The sequence below is a fragment of the Vulpes lagopus genome, chromosome 5 (assembly GCF_018345385.1).
Source record: "Vulpes lagopus strain Blue_001 chromosome 5, ASM1834538v1, whole genome shotgun sequence".
NCBI classification, from domain to species: Eukaryota; Metazoa; Chordata; class Mammalia; order Carnivora; family Canidae; genus Vulpes; species Vulpes lagopus.
The window spans coordinates 118,095,419-118,101,418 of record NC_054828.1 but is presented as its reverse complement, the minus strand read 5'-3'; positions in this window follow the sequence as shown (position 1 = coordinate 118,101,418).

Below are 6,000 nucleotides of genomic sequence, written 5' to 3'. Positions count from 1 at the left end.
ATGCACTGGGACTTCATTTTGGTTTGTCATTTTTTCTAATATTTAATCGAATATCCAGTACTATTCACTGGTAAGGTTCTTTTTTTTTTTTTTTTTTTAACAATCTGTCCTTTCTTCCACTAGTCACCATGTTGTATTCTAAATACTCACAAACACTACTGTTAGCAAACATTATTATCTGGACTCCTTATTCTGTTGTCTTGATCTGTCAATTCAGCTTTGAGGGCTACATGGGAATTCCTTTATATTGACATTTTTTTTTTTTTTTAAGATTTTATTTATTTGACAGAGAGAAGAGAGAGCACACAAGCGAGGGGTGGGTAGAGAGAGAGGGAGAAGTAGGCTTCCCGCTGAGCAGGGGGCCAACGCAGGACTCAATCCCGGGACCCCAGGATCATGACCCTGACTTGAGATGAAGGCAGCTGCTTAACCAACTAAGCCACCCAGGCGCCCCATACTGATACCTAATAATGAAGTTCTTTGAGGCAGATTTATTGTTTCATGATGTAAAAAATGTGCATCTGTTTGTAGATGGAGGAGAGAAGTGAGAGAGATTCTCCGAGGAGAGAAGATGGCTGGGGGTACAGAGCATGGGTGGAAGGACAGTGACAGACACAGTGACAGTTGGTCACACATCCAACAAGACAGCCTGGCCTTTGGTATGGATGGATATTCCGTCCTCTTCCTCTACTCTGTCTACCTGGCATTGCAGTATCATGTATTGCAGGCACCTTTCGATGCCACCCACTGAAATCTAACTGAGTCTTACAATAGGGGAAGAGCAACCTATGTGAGGGTGTATCATAATTTATTTTATTATGACTCTACTAAAAGCCATTTTAGTGATTTCCAGTTTTCACGATTTCCTCTATTTTAAAAATGCTTGTATATTTGTCTCTGCTTGTGTAAATATACCCATAATGCCTTAAATTCCTACAAATGAAAGTATGAGTCAAAGCATTTCCTTTTTTAACAAGTTGATGCTGTCACATTGCTCTTGGAAAATCTATGAATGACCTTACTTTCCTGACAAGGGTATACAGAATGCCCACCTTTCCACTGCTCACCAAATAGTGGGTTTTGTGGTTTTACTAACCTGAGAAGTAAAGAAAAATTGGCATCTCACTGTTCTTTTAATTTGTCATGATTTGCAGATGGCTTTTGGGATTTTGATTTTGTCACCCAAAGTTTTCCTAACTTTCTCAGATTTGTGTCCTCAGGAATCAGGATAAGCATTTTGATTAGAGTCCTCCAACTCTTTATCTAACCCAGGAAGCAAGTCTGGGAGGACAGAACCCAGGTGGAGTGTTCCCCTAAATTAAGGTATTATTTAGAGGTGGGTCAGCTACCTAGGCAAGTAGGGAGCACTTGGGGGGTGGTCATGGCCTAGGGCCAAGTTCCCAGTTTTGTAGCCAGCCTCTTCCTCCTCAGGACAGCCTCAGAGACTGTCTCTTGAAGACAAACCTCACAGAGAAGACCTGAGAGAGGCCACCCGGTGGGTGGGCCATTGATGACAGTGGGCCCCCAGGTCAGCCCCAGAGTGCTCCCACTGCATATCCTGCTGTGGGAACCAGATTTTTTTGGTGCCTATATCCTCATCCTCGGAGGCAACTGCAAGGTCTCACAGCCCCGATTGAGAGACACAACTGGTCCCTCCAACTCTGCTCCTGACCCGTGTCAGCCCCCACCTTCTCAGACGAAGACAGTATGGTCCCCTATTCACTGTGTGTCTAGAACAGAAACTCTGAGCTCCTATCTGACCAAGATTAAAGGACTGGGCATTCCAAATCATTAAATATTCTAAGAGCACCTGTTTTTTAGTCCAAAAGGAATTTTGTTTTTAATCTTATGTGTCCATGAAGGTCTCCAAGAAAATCTCCAGAACATTCAGACTACTGATACTCACAAGATGGCAAGCTGACTGACAGAAGGGAAATGTCTCAAAGACAGTGGCAATACAGAGGGTACTGGATGCGGGTTAGGTTAATTAGCCTTCCAACTGGTTACACTGACACTTGCCCAGAAAGCAATAAAAGCCGTCATGTGTTGAGTCAGGCAGTGTGGTAAGGACTTTACCTACTTAATTCCCTTTACACTTTGGCGAACCATGACAAGTAGGAATCCCTACCTCCATTTAAAGGCGAGGAAATGGAGGACTACAGGTTAAGTCTACCAGGGTCACAAGCTAGTGCACTGCAAAGGTGGTTTGCAAGCCAGGTCTGTATCACGACCCCACACTGTAGTCTCTTTCCTGACCTTAGGCCTGCGGTCCTTGTCGTGTGCTCTCCCAGGATGCCTTACAGCTCCAGGTCAGCTGGCTCCACTGCCAGGACCCCAGAGCAGGGACTCCTGAGTCTTCCCCTAGACTGGCAGGGCGTTCTGGCCTCCCTGATTCCCAGTGGGCAGGAGCTCTGCCACACTGTGATGCTGTTATAACCAGCGACCAGCAGATGGCAGTGTCCACCAGCCCGTCATCGTCATCATTTGTCCCAAAGGGCAGGAAGGGCTCTGAGAGGTCCCCTGTGGAACTTCCCAGGAAAGAAGCCACCCACTCCTTTCTTCTCTGTCCCCTCCCCTCCCCCACTCAGCAGGCCGGGGGCCCAGGGGGCAGGTCGAGCAGGTGGTCCCAGGGCCAGGCTGCAGCCGACCGGTGTGGATGCCAGAGCTGTTGCCGGGTAACCTGGGGAGAGGCAGCCCTGGGTTGAGCATGGGAAATTCCTGGGAGCCTGAGGAAGCCCAGCCCCGGGCATCAGACGGGGGACGGGGCTGAGCCAGAGCCCTGCTGGAATCTTCCCGCACCTGTAGCCTAGGCAGCCCCAGCCCAGGTCTGTCTGGGGGAGGCCTGCAGCGGAGACCAGCAGCACCTGATGCAGGGGTGGGTGGCTCCCTCTCTGCACCGTAGTAACCATTCACACCCTCCCAGGGAGACTGTCTTCAGGGGCAGAGCTAGGCTCACCCAGGGCCCTGCCTCCTCACCACGAACCCTCTCTCCAGCTCCAAGTAGCAAGGGCCAGAGGCCATGGTGGGTGCAGACCAGGAAGGCTCCTGGCTGGGTCCCTGGCAGTGGGCCCCACCCTCACGCGCTCTCCACCTCTCACACGGGCCCACGATGGCCATTTGATTGTCCACCTCACTGTGCATTTGCCAGGAGGGGCTGAGGGACATGCAGCCCAAGGTTAGGGGCTGGGTTTGGATTCTGGTCTGTAGATCCTCAGGAGCACCAACCAGTCACAGCCAGGGGGCATCGTTCTAGCTTCCAAAACGCTGCTTGGCTGCAGGGACCCAGAACCCTTCTAGAATCCGGCTTGGCTGCCGTGGGCAGGGTGGAGGCTGAGCCCTCATTGGCCTCACCTACAGGGTGCCCAGGCACAGCTGGGATGAGACTAGTTGAGCAAAAGCGCAGGATCGCAGAAGGGACTGGCCATCCCAGGTGGCTCGCTGCCCAGTAACAGAGCGCCGATCGCTTCCCTTCCCGGAGTCTTGGCTTCTTTGTGGACAATGGAAGCCACGGAGCTTCCGGTGCTCCTGGCATCAGACTTGGAGGCCCTGTGTCTGGTGTGGTAGGTGACACTTGTTCAAGGCTGAGCGGGCTGCAGCTGGGGCCGGGGCAATTTCTGGTGCTTGAAGGTCACTACAAGGTGATTCTAGGGAGCAGAATCCAGGACAACAGCTGGCCCTTGAACTACAGAGTTTAAACTGCATGGCTCCACTTCTACGTGGATTTATGTTGATAAATTCAGGACAGAACCATAGATGTGTTTTCTTTTCCTTATGATTTTCTAATAATATTTGCTTTTTTTCTAGCTTATTGTTAGAATACAGCACAGCATACCTGTAATATATAAAGTGTGTGTGATATAAAATTCGACTGTTTATGTTGTCAGCGAGGGGCGTGGTCCAGAGTAGGCTATCAGTAGTTAAGTTTTGAGGGAGTAAAAGCGATTTTCAGATTTTTGACTGTATGGGGCCAGGGGGTGATGGTGGTGGCACCTAATACCTCCCCCTGCCCTGTTTAAGGGTCAGATGGAACTTCCTAAGTGGCATCAACCCAGCGTGCCGGGCTCGTGTTCCAGATGCCGCGTAGGTTCTGGTCAGTAAAGGTGCCTTTGAGAGGTGTTGTGGCTCTCGCAGCTGCAGTGTAATGAACTTGCTCACACTCAGAACTCTCAGAGGGCTGCGTGGGATGGGGCTTCCTATCTCTACAGGTATACAAGTACAGCCTGGGTGGCAATTTGTCGTGATTCAGGTATGGTGCGGAAAATTGGCCCAAATAACTCAAAATGTTCCTTTAGATTCTGGGATTCTATGACCTGAACCAGAGCCCTGGTGCCCTGAGAAAGCAAACAGCTTCTGCAGGGAAGGATGAGCAGCAGAGTACTCTCCAAGGGTCTGGAGGTGAGAATGTGGGGCCCATTCTTCCCCACCCCAGTCAATGAACAACCACCCCTCCACCAGGCTGCTTTCATCCCCCCTCCCCACCTTGGAGCCAGTCTGGCCTCTTCTCTCTGAGGGGGTAACAGCGGTTGTTTTGAATTCTGGGGGTTGAGGAGTGGTCAGCAGATTGATGAGGAACAGAAGTTCAAAGTCCCCAGTTTTCTGCATCCCTCTCTGAACTTCCTGCACTGGCCTCAGGACGGCATCAACAGCTTCTCAGTGACTTCTGGGGCAATGCAGAGGAGAGAGGGAACTCCCTTCAAAAGAAGCATCAGGAAGAACACAGCTTCCAGGTCTGCAGGCGGGAGTGCTAGCTCCCTCCTGCCTGGCCTACCAGAAGGCTACCTCCCACCCCACCCCTCCCCCAAGAGGAAGCCTCAAGTAAGCCTGGGCCAGCCTGGCACTGGGAGCCAACCAAGGGCCACTCGCTCACCAGAGGCCTCAGCTTCAAGGAGTCAGGGACTCTGTGACTCCTGGGACTCAGAACTCCTGGTTTCACATTCTCTCCCCCCCTGGGATGGCACCATCTTCAGGGTGGACAGATGCTTATTCATAGGCCCCAGAGCCCCCATAAACAAGGGTTAAGTCAAGCCCTGGATGTGGGCCTGACTCGCTAGGCCATCAGATCCATATCATGTAAAATTAGCAGTTGGACCACATGCTCCTGCTAGCCCATCCTGCTCTGAGCTCCGTGAAGCCAGAGGCAGGCCCTGCTGCGGGGATGACAGAATGTGTCCCAAGGCAGATGTTTCGAGCTCCTCGCTGGCAGCAGCAGCTGGAAGGAGTCCCCCGGGGTGATACTTTCATGCTCTTCACCTGGACCTGACCAGAGAGTTTACTCTCTGCTAAGAATTTTCCAGAGAGCTAGAGAGGAAAGGCAGGAGCATCTGCCTATTCGGCAGGGTCAGGGAGGGAACTGCAGACCAAGTGCCTCACATGCCTACCTCCCCGTGGGCAGCCAAGGGTTTGTTTGGGCAAACATAGCTGGTGACCCCAGGTTCTGGCACTTACCAGGTGCCCCAGCAAAAGGTGCTGAATTTCTTTGTAACTCTACTCTTTGCAACTCTACTTTCTTTGTCTATAAAATGGGAATAATAATACCTACCTCACAGGAGATAGCAGTGGTGGGAAGGAAGTGACCTGAGGTATGGTAAGCAGCCAGCATGATGCCCAGCATTCAGAGAACAAAGGGTTACTGTCAGGGTTTCAGGGGAAAGAGAGGGAGCCAGACAGGGTCAAGTGTCCCTGGGCCTCCCTCCTCTCTGGGGCTCAGCTCTGCTGTGTCCTCTGCTGATCCAAAAGCCCCCACAGCTCTGTGCATTGCTGACTCAGCAACCCAGAGAAGGCTACTGGCAGTAAGTACTTACTGGAAAGAAGGAATGAATTGGGGGGTGGATAAATGACAAACGAACGAATGATTACCTCACACTACAGACAAGAAACGCAGGTGAGAGTGGTTAAGTCCTGGCTGGAGGGCAAACAGCTGGTGGGCAGTCTTTTCCAGAGCCTTTTGGTGCCTATGAATCTCTTCTCTCTGGGCATCATCAGCCATGTCCAGGAGGGCAC